This window comes from Phyllobates terribilis, unplaced genomic scaffold (assembly GCF_046119375.1).
Source record: "Phyllobates terribilis strain yellow unplaced genomic scaffold, ASM4611937v1 Scaffold_9__5_contigs__length_417890890, whole genome shotgun sequence".
NCBI lineage: Eukaryota > Metazoa > Chordata > Amphibia > Anura > Dendrobatidae > Phyllobates > Phyllobates terribilis.
Genome location: NW_027362769.1, coordinates 321,354,588 through 321,372,901, shown reverse-complemented (window position 1 = coordinate 321,372,901; position 18,314 = coordinate 321,354,588).

Below are 18,314 nucleotides of genomic sequence, written 5' to 3'. Positions count from 1 at the left end.
CTCATGTCCAATGAACTCGGCTCACCTCAGGCACGTCACTGACAGCGTGGGAAAATTCTCCTGCACTCAGTGCTGAGTGCAGGAGAATTCTCCCACACTGTCAGTGACGTGCATGAGGTGAGCTCATATCCAATGAACTCGGCTCACCTCAGGCACGTCACTGACAGCGTGGGAAAATTCTCCTGCACTCAGCGCTTCAGCGTGAGAATTCTCCCACGCTGTCAGTGACGTGCATAAGGTGAGCTGAGATCATTGGACATGAACTCACCTCATGCTCGTCACTGACAGCGTGGGAAAATTCTCACGCTGAAGCGCTGAGTGCAGGAGAATTTTCCCACGCTGTCAGTGACGTGCCTGAGGTGAGCTGAGTTCATTGGACATGGCCTCGGCTCATCTGGATGCCGTCACAGCCTGACACTGAGGAGCGCAAGCATGCCTGCGCTTCTCAGTGTCTGCGGGATGACAGTCTGGATGGCAGCTTTCGGCTGCGATCCAGCCTGTCATGTGAATGTAGCAGAGCTGGAGCCGTCGTGGGTACCATGGAAAGGTAAGGATGATGTTGTTTTATTATTTTACTTTTATTGCAGGAGATCGTTGGCTTCAGCTGGAATGGGCGTGATGGTAAGTATGGTTTAATTTAGAACAATAAAGAATTGTGTGTTTATTTCAATTAAAGGACTTTATTCTGGGTGTTGTGTTTTTTTTAAATACTTTACTAGAAATTCATGGCGGTCATGTCTAATATTGGCGTGACCCCATGAATTTCGGGCTTAGGGCCAGCTGATAATGCCAAGCTGGCCCTAACCCCTTTATTACCCAGTGAGCCACCACACCAGGGCCCTGGATAAGTTGGGTACAGCGCCAGAAGATGGCGCTTCTATGAACGCGCCATTTTCCGGGGTGCCTGCGGACTGCAATTTGCAGCAGGGGGGGGGGGGGGGGGGGGCAGAAAGTTTGGGCCTCCCTGCGCTGCGGATTCCAGCCCCAGCTGCCTAGTTGTACCTGGCCGGACACAAAAATAGGGCGAAGCCCCACGTATTTTTTTTTTAATTATTTCATGAAATTCATGAAATAATTAAGAAAACAAGTGCTTCCCTATATTGTTGTGTCCAACCAGGTACAAATTGGCAGCTGGTGGTTGGGGGCAGCCCGTTCCTGCCTGCTGTACCTGGCTGGACACAAATATAGTGCGAAGCCCCATGTCAATTTTTTTTAAATTATTTCAGGAAATTCATGAAATAATTAAAAAAAAATTGACGTGGGGCTTCGCACTATATTTGTGTCCAGCCAGGTACAGCAGGCAGGAACTGGCTGCCCCCAACCACCAGCTGCCTATTTGTACCTGGCCGGACACAACAATATAGGGAAGCCATTTTTTTCTTAATTATTTCATGAATTAATTAAAAAAAAAAATACGTGGGGCTTCGCCCTATTTTTGTGTCCAGCCAGGTACAACTAGGCAGCTGGGGGCTGGAATCCGCAGCGCAGGGAGGACCACTTTTTCCTATGCTCTTCTCCTCTGGACTAACTGTTTCCCGCACTTTTCCTTCTTATACCTCTCTTCCCCCATCTCCACCCCCGTCCCAATGCCCGCCCTTCCTGACCTCTACCCAATCCCAATTATTGGGATTCAAATTACACCCTGATGGCCCATCCCGGTCATGTGGGGCTTCCTTCTAGGTTGCCCTGCCTCCAGCCCCTTTCTTGACCGTATACAGCCAATCCGGGTTCCACTGTTCATATGCCTCCACCCCCATCTTACCACACTTACATACTTTAACAAATAAAAACACTGCACTTGTAATTTTCTTTGGATAAATTTGGCCACAGCGGCCATTTTATTAACAAACAACATTAACATATATCCATTATTATTATTAATTTTCCACCGACACTTCTGTGCCAACTCCAAGAACCCCACCCCCCGCCACAAACGAACAGCCCTGACCACCTCAGGCTTGTGAGCGCCCCAACACCACCATGGCCCTCTCAATCCCCTCCTGTATAGCCAATGTCCACAAATCAATTCCAACATCGTTCAGATGTACGCCATCCTTTGCCCGAAATTCTCCAACCCCTGCCTCAAGATCAAGATGCCGAACACTTATTCCCCCGTTCCTACCGACAAACGCTGCTATGGCCCTATTTAACTTAACTCGTACCCTGTTAATGCCCTTCACTGATCTAGCCTCCCTCCATTTTTTTCTCGGTACAATGTCAGACCAAACCGTTAACACCCCCGGAAAAGATGTCCACAACCTTAAAAAATCAATCCGAATATCCCTCATCAATTCCCTAACCGGCCGAGACCCCAAATCATTCCCCCCAAATGCACTACCAAAATATCCGGCGCCCGGTCCAAACGAGCCGCCTTATGGAATTCAGACAGCATCCTTCTCCATACCATCCCTCGAAAACCCAGCCACCGAACCACCGCTTGCTCCCTGCTAAAACCCAATTGCCTACCGTTCGGCCTCACGCCCGCCCGCAGCGCCCCCCAATGAACGAAAGAGTGTCCGAAAATCCAGACTAATAACGGGACGCCACCTGCAAAAAGACAACCAAAGAATTGTATTCACTTCTGACCAGATAAAACATAAGCCTGCACACCTAATGCCGTACATAGGACAGATAACGATCTGAACTCCACCTCCCGATGCGCTTTATCACCTCCTTGCTTAAACCCAAACCGTCCGCTTCTGACGCCGCACCGATTCTGAACGAATGCGACCTGTATACCTCAGGGCTAAGGCCCAATTCTATGATCCCTTTCTTAAACACTGCAATAAATTGAAAACGAGACAAAAACTCACCATTTTTATGACACAATAATGGGCCCTTACGTCCCGACCAGACTTGCCAATAAGCCATTAAACATCTCCTAGGACACATAAACGATCCATCAACTTCCACCCAATACCACTCGCTTGCCTCTTCCCAATTGATCCGTCTTCCCCCTCCTGATCCAGAATTCAATGCACCTGTCCCGACCGCTCACGTCCTCGGCAAATAAACCCCCAGCCTTATTCCTACTTGGTGCCACCAACTCACCTAATCTTAGTGCGCCGAAAAACGCCCATGAAAAAGCCAACCTAAACAGTGTGGCTTCAAAAACCGAACAACAGATCTTATCCAACGCAAAACCCAACTGCTCTAAAATACTAAAAGTCACCGGTCTTCGTTTATCTAACACTTTACTTCCCCTCCTAAAGCCCTTAATTGCTTGTTTCACTAAAAACGATTTTGGAACATCTTTTAACCCCTGTAATCTAAAACCGAATGCCAATCCTGCAACAAATTTACTAACTTTTGAAACGGACCATCCGCTCTCCGCTGCCTTTCCCACAAGAAACAACACCGCCATCTCTCTATCTCCCTCACTCTCCACGCCACCCCACTGCAAAATCCAGCTTTGCCATACTCGCCATGATGCCTCGTATGATGCCCAAGTCTGCCTTGTAATGGACTCCTGTATTAAACGTCCTGCTCTTCCATAACCAGCTGCCACAAATGCGAAGGGCATTCCTGTCCCGCATCCTCGGCCTCTGGTGCTAGCGCCCGAAAACGGTCCCACTGAAAACGAGACAAGGCATCTGCTATGGTATTTTGCACACCTGGAACATGTACTGCTGTAATCCAAGCGTTCAAGTTAAGGCAACAAAGAACTAGTTCCCTCAGCAGCCTAATCACAGGCGGGGACGAGGCAGACAAGCTGTTGATGACAGACACCACTCCCATGTTGTCGCAATGAAACCGAATTCTCCTGTTGGCAAAACACTCACCCCAAATAGTAACCGCAACAACGATGGGAAACAATTCCAAAAAAGCCAAATTCTTCGTAAGACCCTTCTCCGTCCACTCGCCCGGCCATACTCCAACACTCCACCTCCCTTTCCAATAGGCCCCATAACCAGCACCTCCTGCCGCATCCGTAAATATCTCACAATCAAAGCTGCTTAAGAACTCCTGCTGGATTAATGACCTGCCGTTATAACTTTCCAAAAACAACTTCCAAACCTTTAGATCCTCCTTGTGTTCCCTATGTAGCCGAATAAAATGATGGGGGGCCCGCACTCCTGCTGTCGCGCCTGACAACCTGCGACAAAATATTCTGCCCATTGGCATAATCCTGCATGCAAAATTCAGTCGCCCTAACAGCGATTGCAACTCCCTCAGGGTCACCTTGCGCAGCCTCCCGACTCTATCAACCTCCTGCTTGAACAAAATCAATTTGTCCTCCGGTAACCGACACTCCATCCTTTCTGTATCAATTACAATGCCCAAAAAACTGATGGTTGTGCAAGGGCCTTCTGTCTTTTCTTCAGCCAAAATGCTTTGCCACCCACACCATAGTACCTAATAAATTCCTACACAACAACGATTGCGGAGGACCTATAAACAAGAAATCATCCAAATAATGAATGACTGACTTAACTGATGCCAGGTCCTTCACAACCCATTCCAAAAATGTACTAAACGTTTCAAACAAAGAACACGAAATTGCACAACCCATTGGCAAACACCTATCCACGTAATATGCCCCATTCCAAAAACAACCTAACAACGGGATACTATCCGTGTGAACTGGCAGCAACCTAAAAGCCGACTCGATATCCGTTTTTGCTAGCAACGATCCTGACCCATATCGCCGTACCCATTGCACCGCAGCATCAAATGAAGTATATTCAACTGAACACAATTCTTGTGCAATGCCATCGTTCACCGAGAGCCCCTTGGGGTACGACAAATGCTGAATTAACCGAAACTTATTCCTCTCTTTTTTGGGCACAACCCCCAGTGGCGAGATAATCACTTTGCTACTAGGTAAGTCCTGAAACGGTCCCGCCATCCTGCCCAACTTCACTTCCTTAGCCAATTTCACACGGACCACATCAGGATGAAGGGAGGCAGACAACAAATTTTTTACTGAAACGGGGACCTCGTGCTCAGGAAGAGGTATTCTAAAACCTTCCAAAAAACCTTCCGAAATAACCTTAGCCTTCAACTGATCCGGATACCTACTTAGAAAGGGGGCCATCGCGTGCACCCTCACTGGAGTCACCCCCTTGACCGGTACCCACTGTCGGCTTTCCCTTACCCTTTTTAAAACATTTTGTTGCTCCGTGTGACCCTCCACTACAATGGGAGCACACATGTTTAAATTTGCAAGAGCTCCCATATTTGCAATGGCCATCGTTGAATTGCCAGCAAGTTCCCGCTTCTTTCTTAGTGCTTTGTGCCCCCTGACTGTTTCCCCCATGTCCTGCTGATTGGTTCCCGCCACTGTTGCTCCCGTGAAAGGACTGCCCATATCCAATGTCCTTTTGATCCTATCTAATCTCCGGGCGAACTGCCTTCCTCTGACGAAATTGCTCGTCATACCGTAACCATGCCTGACCCCCATAAGTCCTATGAGCCTCCCCAATGGCGTCCAAGTAGCAAAACAGCCCCAAGCAATTATCAGGAGCCTTTTCCCCAATAATGCTAGCCATTATTGCAAAAGCTTGTAACCAGTTAACAAACGTCTGTGGAATCAACCTCCACCTGCGCTTTTCTTCCTCCTCTTTCTTACTGTCGTCCTTTTTTCCCTTATCCAGGTTAAACTTTTCCAACGGAAGAAGGGAAAAAATTTCCACATACTCATCCCGCCAAATTTTTTCCTTAACCTCTTTTTTTAAATGCGCCCCTAACGGCCCCTCAAAACACACATATACTTCCCCTTTCGCCCTATCATCCAGTTTTACGGTATCCCCTTTCTCCTTTTCCGTCTGCACACACACCGACACCCCAGACGGTATCCCGGCTGCCACCGCCGCTGACCTGGCCGATTCGCTCCCCTCCAGTGACAGCGCCACTTGACTATGTACCCAAGCCCCCGCTGGTGACGACCCCACTTGATTAGCCCCACCGCCTTCTAATCTGGCCAGAATGCGCGACACGTTAACCGACATATCCCTAATCCCGCATACATCCGACCCACTACCTCCTCTAACATTTCCCCCGCTGGGGCCCGCCAACTGCCTGTCCCCCACCCCGTCCGCTAAAGACCCCGCGGGTGACAAACCATACATAGATGCATACTCACCGAGCTGCACGGGTGCTGTGTCCCCGCCAGCCGTACGCCCCGAGTCCTGACAATTCCTTGCTTCGCCTTGATCTCCACCGAAGTCCAATCCGCCCGCCTCCATGCGCTCAGGGCCCGCGCCCCTGGCCTCCACGTCACCAGAGGGGACCCGAGCCCGTGTTGATGTCCCAGCCGCTCGTCCTCCACTCATCTCTGCTCCGGTCCTCACCGCCATCCATGTACGGCCTTGATTGACAGATCCGGACTCCCTGGCCCAATCCGTGTCAGACAGCGAAAAACAGCCAGGCAACCCCATGCTGCTGCCTGCCGCCTCATCCCTCTGCCTGGTGTGACTTGGGCCAGGCAGGAGGTCCTGGAATTGCTGCCTGCCCGTGCGCCTCTGCTGCATCCTTCCCCTGCTGGTCTGTTTGGCAGGCACCCCGACAGGTACCTCGCCAGGTGTGCCTGCCGCGCTAGTGTTCCCTCCGTTATCCGCCTCTGCAGTAGCGCTGGTGCTCCGACTTTTGAATTTCCCGCTCCGTACGTTGCCGTGGGATTCTGGAGCGGGGGGCGTGTCCGCGCGACCGCCGCTGATAGGCCTGTCGTTCCTGCCGTCTGTTTCCTGGGGCGGAAGTGACGTGGGCCGCCCTTCCGGTGAGGCCCCGCCCCCTGGATGACGCGTCTGCAGCATGGGCCTTCCTTCCGGCGCGGCCTGCGCTCTGGTACTGCGGCGCGCCGCCGGAACAGGCCGCACCACAACGGAGCAGGGCACCATCTTCCTGGACCGCAACCCGACACTTGGGGAGCCAGCAGGCCGGCTGGGCGGATTCCTGCCGCGGCGGCACGCTGGCGGGGGGTTCCGCCGGCATGGTCACCAGACGCAGGGTCCCCTGAGGGGCTCCGCAGCCTGCGCCTGCTGCCCGTACCCACCATCTCCGGGGAGAGCCTCTCGGGTGGCCGCGTCCTCCTGGCGGTTCTTCCTGATCCCGACGTAGATTCTTCTTCGCCTGCATTCCCCAGCAGACCGGACAGCTGGGCCTCGAGCCATCCTCCTCGCCTAGATCTTGCTGCCTCCCTCAACCTAGCGACAAGGGACTCCACAGACTCCATGACAGCCAGAGAAGCGTCCCAAACGATTTGGAATTAAGGTAAGATTTTTTTTTTTTTTTTTAAATGTTCCTCTGTTACTTTTTCCTATGCTCTTCTCCTCTGGACTAACCGTTTCCCGCACTTTTCCTTCTTATACCTCTCTTCCCCCATCTCCACCCCCGTCCCAATGCCCGCCCTTCCTGACCTCTACCCAATCCCAATTATTGGGATTCAAATTACACCCTGCTGGCCCATCCCGGTCATGTGGGGCTTCCTTCTAGGTTGCCCTGCCTCCAGCCCCTTTCTTGAGGTGAGCTGAGTTCATTGGACATGACCTCGGCTCATCTGGATGCCGTCACAACCAGACACTGAGGAGCGCAAGGATGCCTGCGCTTCTCAGTGTCCATGGGATGACAGGCTGGATGGCAGCTTTCTGCTGCGGTCCAGCCTGTCATCTCGATGTAGCAGAGCTGAAGCTGTCGTGGGAACCATGGAAAGGTAAGGATGATGTTGCTTTATTATTTTTCTTTTATTGCAGGAGATCGTTGGCTTCAGCTGGAATGGGCGTGATGGTAAGTATGGTTTAATTTAGAACAATAAAGAATTGTGTCTTTATTTCAATTAAAGGAATTTATTCTGGGTGTTTGTGTTTTTTTTTAACTTTGACTATGAGGTTAGTAATGGGGGTGTCTTATAGACGCCTCTCCATTACTAACCTGGGCTTGATGTCAGCTGGCATTATAAGCTGACATCAACCCCAACCCTATTACCCCACTGCCACCGCTACAGGGCAGTGGGAAGAGCGAGGCTAAGTGCCAGAATTGGCACATCCTATGGATGCGCCATTTCTGGGACGGCTGACGGCTGGTGTTTCTAGCCTGGGAGGGGGCCAATATTCAAGGCACCCTTCCTGGGCTATTAATATCAGCCCCCAGCTGTCTGCCTAGCCTTTGCTAGCTAATAAAATAGGGGGGACCCCACATCATTTTTTTTTTGGGGGGGGGGTCCCCCATTTTAATAGCTAGTAAAGGCTAGGTATTCAGCTGGGGGCTGATATTAGTAGCCTGGGAAGCTCCATGGGTATTACCCCCTTCCCACGCTTCAAACATCTGCCCCAGCCGTCTGCTTAACCTCCGCTAGAGCCTAAAATTACGGGGAACCTCACGCCAATTTTTTTTTTAATAAATCCTTTATTTTAACACTAAATGACAAGTACAGTAACCAACACTGTCACTGTACTTCTTATATATGTGACTGACATGTTTCTATCTATCTAATCTATGTGTGATGCTCTATTCCTTCTTGTCTAAATTGTCGGGTACCGGTGTATGCCGCTGCTGAATTGCCGGCTGGCTTTTTTAAAGAGAGCGTCTTCTGAGCAGTTAGTCAGCTTTTGTACACCTTTGAAGGTGTTTTCTATGTGTTTCTATGTGTTTTTGTTTGCCTGGCATTGGTTTTAACGGTGTTCAACGGTGTTCTAAGGTGTTCGACGAACAGTTCGACGAACAGTTCCTCGAACATCCCGGTGTTTGACGAACCGAACCGAACCCGAACACTATGGGGGTGGCTCAACACTAATTATGACATCAGTGATTTCTGTTGTATGCAAAAAAAATGGACTGATTTTCATCAGTTTGGTCAGTGTGACAGTTCAGAGATTCACTTTTTTTGCATATAAGTTTTTCAAACTTCTTCTTTCTTTCAACAAACATGAAAATCAGACAGCAGACAGATGGCAACCGTCTGCTCTCTGATTTTATCACGGACACTTGCATTGGCCAGTTTCAGCCATTGAACATGTCTCAATGTTTTGATGCGGACCACTCAGTCTGGAAAAATACATGGGATATGAACAGCCACATAAACTATAATGAGTATGAGTTCTAGCCTTGAAAAACTCTGACCTAATTTCAGGGCTGTGGAGTCGGTACGCCAAACCTTCGACTCCGACTGCATAGCACTACCTCGCTACTGAGCATGTACATAAAGTGCAGCACAGATTCATCTCAACTAAAAGCCGAGATCCTTAGATCAGGAACAGAACAGACATTTATAGGACATTTCATAACTTTTCCAAATTCCTATGAAAACTTTTACAGCCCATCCTGCATTGTACTACTGTACCCAATTTATTATATATTTTAGGAGTCGGTCCATTTTATACTGATTCTGACTCCGCCAAAATGGACACTGACTCCGACTCCTCAGCCCTGCCTAACTTATACATTAGAAACTGATGTGAGGCCTTAGCTAGAGCGGAGAGCCGGAAACAAGCAGTGGCTAAATGTATATTAGGCAACATGACATTGGTATTGCCAATTCTCGGTGGGCTGGATCCCGCCCCCATCTTACTTCTAACCCCAAGAATGACAGACATCGTGGCTTGGAACAATTGGCCACAGTGGCCCTTTATTATAACAGTAGCAATTAAAACCGTGTTCTATAAACAAATCGTGTTAGGGTCCTTGAAGTTAAGAAGAGTCTGGTGACCCCAATGCACTTACTCCCAGCTGCAATCCTCAAGCTCAGGAGCACCAAGAACCCCCTAGAAAGGGGGTTCAAAAACTGTTAAAACCGCCACACCCGGGACTCGACATTCCTTTGTCGTAAGTCCCATAAATCACCAGACCCAAATACCACTTATAACCGAGGGATCCATGTCCTGTTGACACTCCAATTTAAAACCAACTTCAAGGACCCTAAAGCACGGGTAACCCTGCAAAGGGCAGCTTCAGCAAACCTCCGACTCACAAATAGTCACCCTATGGCACTCAGAAGAGGAAAAAAAACCTGTGGAGGAAACCTCTAGAGAACCATGACTGAAGGCTTAAAGGTTCCGCTAATCTTAACTCTTTTTAGCCGTGATAAAATTGGACATGGTACAAGATATACAGTGCTAATTAACAAATACAATAAAGCATTCCGCAATATACAAGTTATGGTTGAATACAGCATGTGAAAAACACCACTATGACCCATGAAATATACGAGATATGGTTGATTACAAGACATATTGTGCTAATTAACAAATACAATAAGGCATTCCTCAACATACAAGTTATGGTTGAATACAGCATGTGAAAAAATGCTACTATGACGGGTGGGCGGGTGGGAATCTTGTCTTGTGCCCTGGAAGCGGGGAAAGAGACCTGACCCCCTCCCAGGGTGGCCTTATAAATGACCCCCACCTGGCCCCACCCTCACTATCCCCCTTGTAAAGCTAACGACTATAATTCAATTCCGACGTCATTCAAATGAACTCCGTCTGCCAACCAAAAACCCCCTGTCCTTCTTCCGTACTCTATTTACACTCTTTATGGACCAGGCGTTTTGCCATGTCTGCCGGGAAACAATCTCGGACCAGATAGTTATCATCCCCAGAAAAGATGCCCAAAGCTGTAATAAATCGTGCTTAATGTCTCGAATTGGATCTCAATACGGCCGAACCCCATAATCATTACCCCCATGTGTAATAGCAGTATGTCCGGAGAGGCGATCTAAACGGACAAAATTATTCACCTCCCGCAACACCCTGTTCCACCCCATACCCCTAAAGCCAAGCCAGCGAATAACGGCTTTGTCCCTTGAAATGCCGAGTTGCCTTCCATCCCGTCACATGTCTACCCGCACCGCGCCCCAGTGAACATAGGAGGGGCCCATTATCCAAATCAATAGAGGGGACCCAAGTTCCATAAGTGTTGTAGAAACCACTATTAGCCTATTATGTTAACCTCTTTACAGCCCAGGGCAGGGGCGTACATAGAAGTCATGGGGCCCCATAGCAGAAGCTCTAATTGGGCCCCCCCCCCACAAAAAATAAATAAATATTTGTCTGTGTCACAGAAGAGCAGATCTCATAACTTTCCAGCCTTTACATAGAAATTTTCCTCCTTCTGAAGTCGTAGATTCCTCTTTCATTGCCCCATAAAGTATGATGCCAACAAAAGTGCCCCCCAAACAGTATGATACCCCTATGGTGCATTCCTCCACATGCACAGTATAATGACCCTATTGTACCCCACTTCAACTCCCACGGCAAAGTATGGTGACCCTAACGCAGTACAATCCCCCAACTGTGAACCCCACAGAGCCCTCCATACACTCTCATGGCCCCCACACAGCCCTCCAAACAGTATAATGAACCCCACACAAACTTTCACACTGTATAATTGCTTTCATACAGTATAATGGCCCCCCACATCGCCCTCAAATATTATAATGGCCCAACATAGCCCTCCATATAGTATAATACACCACTGATAATCTTCCATATAGTATAATGCGCCCCCATAATCCTCCATATAGTATAATGCTCCCCCCATAATCCACCATATAGTATAATGCGCCCCCATAATCCTCCATATAGTATAATGCGCCCCCCATAATCCTCCATATAGTATAATGAACTTCCCATGGTCCTCCATAGAATATAATGCACTCCCCATAGTCCTCCATACAGTATATTACACACCCCTTAGGGTAAAATGCAGCCCCCATATAGTATAATGCACGCCACAGTCCTGCAGTATTATGGGCACCACGTACTCACTGATTTTAAAATACCATATATTTTAAATAAACTGACCCGAATATAAGCCGAGGCCCCTAATTTTACCACATAAAAATGGGAAAACCTATTGACTTGAGTATAAGCCTAGGGTGAGAAATTCAGCAGCAGCTAAGTTTCCCATCCTGGTATGTGTGGCCCCCTCAATCCCACAATCCATGGTATCTGTGGCCCCCACAATCCCTGGTATGTGTAGCCTCCTCAATCCCCCAATCCCTGGTATGTGTGGCCCCCTCAATCCCACAATCCCTGGTATGTGTAGCCTCCTCAATCCCTCAATCCTGGTATGTGTGGCCTCCTCAATCCCCCAATACTGGTATGTGTGGCCTCCTCAATCCCCCAATCCTGGTATGGCCTCCTCAATCCCCAAATCCTGGTATGTGTGGCCTCCTCAATCCCCAAATCCTGGTATGTGTGGCCTCCTCAATCCCCAAATCCTGGTATGTGTGGCCTCCTCAATCCCCAAATCCTGGTATGTGTGGCCTCCTCAATCCCCCAATCCTGGTATGTGTGGCCTCCTCAACCCCTCAATCCTGGTATGTGTGGCCTCCTCAATCCCCCAATCCTGGTGTCAGTGGCGTACCGCCAATGGGGGCAGACCACGCCACTGCTATGGGGCCCGTGGCCGGAGGGGGCCCGTGAGCCGGGAGGGCCCCAAGCAGCGTGGGAACGAGAAGGATAGGTGAGTAGGAGGTTGCGGCAGCAGAGGAGCGGGTTGTGGCAGTGGAGGAGCGGGGCACACGCAGTAGCCCCTGCCGCAGCTACTACGTGTGCCCGCTGCTAAAGGGACATGAATATTCCCTATTCTCCACCCCATGGGCGTGGAGAAGAGGGAATATTCATTCTCTTAAGCAGTGGGCACGGAGGAGCGCTGAGCCATGGCTCCTGTCAGTGCCCGCTGATAAAGAGAAAGCATATTCACGCTTCTTCACGCCCATAGTCTCGGCGTGGAGAGGAGTGAATGTGCCGGCAGCAGCAGCTCACCTCGGCTTCTGAGAGCGCGCGCAGCTCAGATGCCGACATGAGCTGCTGCAGACAGGACTCAGCGCTGGAGCAGATGTGAGGAAGGAAGGTGAGTATAAGTGTTTATTGTTTTGTGTGCAGTGATTGGGGGATGAGGGGGCCACACATGCCAGGAATGGGGAATTGAGGAGGCCACACATACCAGGATTTGGGGATTGAGGAGGCCACACATACCAGGATTTGGGGATAGAGGAGGCCACACTTACCAGGATTGGGGGATTGAGGAGGCCACACTTACCAGGATTGGGGGATTAAGGAGGCCACCCTTACCAGGATTGGGGGATTGAGGAGGCCACACATACCAGGATTTGAGGATTGAAGAGGCCACACATACCAGGATTTGGGGATTGAGGAGGCCACACATACCAGGATTTGGGGACTGAGGAGGCCACACCATGATTGGGGGATTGAGGAAGCCACACATACCAGGATTGGGGGATTGAGGAGGCCACACATGCCAGGATTGAGGAGTTGAGGAGGCCACACATACCGGGGTTGAGGAGGCCACACATACCAGGATTGAGGGGTTGAGGAGGCCACACATACCAGGATTGGGGGATTGAGGAGGCCACACATACCAGGATTTGGGGATTGAGGAGGCCACACATACCAGGATTTGGGGATTGAGGAGGCCACACATACCAGGATTTGGGGATTGAGGAGGCCACACATACCAGGATTTGGGGATTGAGGAGGCCACTCCAGGATTTGGGGTTTGAGGAGGCCACTCCAGGATTGGGGGATTGAGGAGGCCACACATACCAGGATTGGGGGATTGAGGAGGCCACACATACCAGGATTGAGGGATTGAGGAAGCTACACATACCAGGGATTGTGGGATTGAGGGGGCCACACATACCAGGGATTGAGGAGGCTACACATACCAGGGATTGTCGGGGCCACAGATACCAGGGATTGTGGGATTGAGTGAGCCACACATACCAGGATGGGGAATTTAGCTGCTGCTGAATTTCCCACCCTAGGCTTATACTCAAGTCAATAGGTTTTCCCATTTTTATGTGGTAAAATTAGGGGCCTTGGCTTATATTCTGGTCAGTTTATAGGAACATTTCTATGTAAAGGCTGGAAAGTTATGAGATCTGATCTTCTGTGACACAGACAAATATTTATTTATTTTTTGTGGGGGGGGGGGCCAATTAGAGCTTCTGCTATGGGGCCCCATGACTTCTATGTATGCCCCTGCCTGGTGTGGTCTCCTCAATCCCCAAATCCTGGTATGTGTGGCCTCCTCAATCCCCAAATCCTGGTATGTGTGGCCTCCTCAATCCCCAAATCCTGGTATGTGTGGCCTCCACAATCCCTAAATCCTGGTATGTGTGGCCTCCTCAATCCTCAAATCCTGGTATGTGTGGCCTCCTCAATTCCCCAATCCCTGGTAAGTGTGGCCTCCTCAATCCCCCAATCCTGGTAAGTGTGGCCTCCTCAATCCCCTAATCCCTGGTAAGTGTGGCCTCCTTAATCCCCCAATCCTGGTAAGTGTGGCCTCCTCAATCCCCCAATCCTGGTAAGTGTGGCCTCCTCAATGCCCAAATCCTGGTATGTGTGGCCTCCTCAATCCCCAAATCCTGGTATGTGTGGCCTCCTCAATCCCCCATTCCTGGCATGTGTGGCCCCCTCATCCCCCAATCACTGCACACAAAACAATAAACACTTATACTCACATTCCTTCCTCACCTCTGCTCCAGCGCTGAGTCCTGTCTGCAGCAGCTCATGTTGGCATCTGAGCTGCGCGCGATCTCAGAAGCCGAGGTGAGCTGCTGCTGCTGCTGCTGCTGCCGGCACATTCACTCCTCTCCACGCCGAGACTATGGGCGTGAAGAAGCGTGAATATGCTTTCTTTTTAGCAGGGGGCACTGACAGGAGCCGCGGCTCAGCGCTCCTCCGTGCCCACTGCTGAAGAGAATGAATATTCCCTCTTCTCCACGCCCATGGGAGTGGAGAAGAGGGAATATTCATGTCCCTTTAACAGCGGGCACACGTAGTAGCTGCGGCAGGGGCTACTGCGTGTGCCCCGCTCCTCCACTGCCGCAACCCGCTCCTCTGCCGCCGCAACCTCCTACTCACCTATCCTCCTCGTTCCCACGCAGCTTGGGGCCCTCCCGGCTCACGGGCCCCCTCCGGCCACGGGCCCCATAGCAGTGGCGTGGTCTGCCGCCATTGGCGGTACGCCACTGGCCCAGGGCGTACTAATACTTACCTGCGCCCTGGGCTTTAAGAGCCAGGTACGTATTAGTACACCCTATTGATTTCGCCCGCACACAGGCTGTGCGGGCGCGATCGCCGCTGGGTGTCAGCTGATTGTCATAGCTGACACCCGGTGCTATGTGCTGGGAGCGGTCACACAGCTCTCGGAACATTAACCCCCGTAATGCTGTGATCAAAGTCGATCGCAGCATTGTGTAGGTAAGCGCTGCATACTTACCTCTTCCCTGTCTAAGCCTGTCTAAGGCCGGGTTCCGTGGTTGTCATGGTGACCCGGATGTATTCATGACATCCGGGTCACCAGACAGCAGGAAGATACTTTGATCGCGCGCAGTGCATGACCAAAGTATCTTCTGCATCTGCAGGGCTGACAGCCTGTATAGCACAAGGATGGTGCGCCATCCCTATGCTATACAGGTGATCATTGTGCTATACAGGCGATCAGAGTAAAAAAAGTGAAAGCTCCATAGTGGAATAAAGTATAGAAGTAAAAAAAAAAAGTGTTAAAAAATGAAAAAAAAAAATTGTAAAAATATTAAAAAAAATCAAAAAAATAATCCACCAAAAATAAAAATATAATGTACCCATCAATAAATATTATTATGAAAAAACAAACAAACAATAAAAGTACACATATTTGGTATCGCCGCGTCTGACCTGACCTATAAAACTGTCCCACTAGTTAACCCCTTTAGTGAACCCTGTAAAAAATAAAAAAAGAAGCAAAAAACTATGCTTTATCATCATACCGCCAAACAAAAAATGGAATAAAACGCGATCAAAAAGACGAATATAAATAAAAATGGGACCGCTGAAAACGTCATCTTGTCCCGCAAAAAACAAGCCGCCAGACAGCTCCATCAGCTGAAAAATAAAAAAGTTATAGCTCTCAAAATAAAGCGATGCAAAAAAGTATTTTTTTTCTATAAAATAGCTTTTACTGTGTAAAAGCGCCAAAACATAGAAAAGCTATATAAATGTGGTACCGCTGTAAACGTACTGACCAGAAGAATAAAGTTGCCTTATCAATTTTACCACATGCGGAACAGCATAAAAAAATGTAAAAAACAACAATTCCTGAATTGTTGGTTTTTGTTTATTCTGCGTCCAAAAATCGGAATAGAAAGCGATGAAAAAATGTCACGTGCTTGAAAATGGTACCAATAAAAACGTCAAGTCATCCCGCAAAAAACAAGCCGTCACATGACTCTGTCGGCCGAAATATGGAAAAATTATAGCTCTCAAAATAGGACGATGCAAAAACTAGATTTTACAAAAAAATGCATCTTTTAGTGTGTGACAGCTGTCAATCATAAAAACCTGATATGATTCTGGTATCGCTGTAATCGCACCGACCCGAAGAATAAAGTCATCTAATCACTTATACCGCTCGAGGAACGGCGTAAAAAATAAACTCTAGGGTTAGGGTTGTGCTAGGGTTGTGATTTTTTTCAAAAGTAAAAAAAAAAAAAAAAAAGATGACAATATGGTGACTAGTGTTGAGCACAAGTGCTCGCTACTTGAGTTTGCATCGGATGCTCAGGTATGCACTGAGTATCGCGGGTGCTAGAGTGACATGCTCGAGTATCCGCCCCATATGCTTCGCGGCCAAAAGAAAACCTTGCGAGGATTGCCTGCAATGCACGAGCAATCCCCGCATGTTTTTTTTTTGGTGTCTAATAACCGTGAAACATGCGGGCGGGGACTCGAGCATGTCACTCGAGCTCGCGCGATACATGTTGCATACCTGGCTATCTGATGCAAACTCAAGTAGCGAGCACTTGCGCTTAAGACTAATGACAAGTTATTCAATATGATGACCTAATGTTATCAAATTCTGTGTCATACCTCTGGGTTAAAAATGTTCACTATACCCCTTGATAAAATCCTTGAGAGGTGTAGTTTCCAAAATGGGGTCACTTGTGGGTGGTTTCCACTGTTTAGGCACATCAGGTGCTCTCCAAACGCGACATGGCGTCCGCTCTCAATTCCAGCCAATTTTGCGCTCAAAAAGTCACACAGTGCTCCTTTCCTTCTAAACCCTGCCGTGCGACAAAACATTGTATTTTCCCCACATATGGGGTATTGGCGTACTCAGGAGAAATTGCACAAAAGTTTTTGGGGTCCATTTTCTCCTCTTACCATTGTGAAAATAAAAAAATTGGGGCTAAAACATCATTTTTGTGGAAAAAGTTTGATTTTTTTTATTTTCACGGTCAAACAGTGGTTTTCCCCCACATATGGGGTATCTGCTTACTCAGGAGAAATTGCACAACAAACTGCATGTTGCAATTTCTCCTGTTACCCTTATGAAAATGCAAAATTGGAGGCTGAAAAACATTTTTGTGGGAAAAATGTGAAAATTTTATTTTTATGGCTCAATGTTATAAACTTCTGTGAAGCACCTGGGGGTTCAAGTTGCTCACCACACATCTAGATAAGTTCCCTGAAGGTTCTAGTTTCCAAAATGGTGTCACTTATGGGGGGTTTCTACTGTTTAGGCACATCAGGGGCTCCCCAAACGTAATATGGCGTCCCCTAATTATTCAAGCAAATTTTACATTGAAAAAGTCAAATGGTGCTCCTTCCCTTCCGAACCCTGCCGTGCACCCAAACAGTGGTTTTCCCCCACATATAGGGTATCTACTTACTCAGGAGAAATTGCACAACAAATTTTGGTCTCCATTTTTTCCTGTTACCCCTGCAAAAATAAAAAAATTTGGGTCTAAAGTAACATTTTTGTGAAAAAAGTTAAATGTTAATTTTTTTCTTCCACATTCCAAATATTCCTGTGAAGCACCTGAAGGGTTAAAAAACGTATTGAATGTGGTTTTAAGCATCTTGAGTGGTGCAGTTTTTAGAATGGTGCCACTTTTGGGTATTTTATGTCATAAAGACCCCTCAAAGTGACGTCAAATGTGATGTGGTCCCTAAAAAAATGGTTTTGTAAATTTTGTTGGAAAAATGAGAAATCGCTGGTCAATTTTTAACCCTTATAGCGCCCTAATAAAAAAAAAATTATTTCCAAAATTGTGCTGATGTAAAGTAGACATGTGGGAAATGTTATTTATTAACAATTTTGTAGGACATATCTCTCTGATTTAAGGGCATAATAATTCAAATTTTGAAAATTGCTAAATTTTCTAAATTTTTGGCAAATTTCCATTTTTTTCACAAATAAACGCAAGTGATATTGAAGAAATTTTACCACAATCATGGAGTACAATATGTCACAAAAAAAAACAATCTCAGAATTAGTGGGATCCGTTGAAGCGTTCCAGAGTAATTACCTCATAAAATGACAGGGGTCAGAATTGTAAAAATTGGCTTGGTTATTAATGTGCAAAC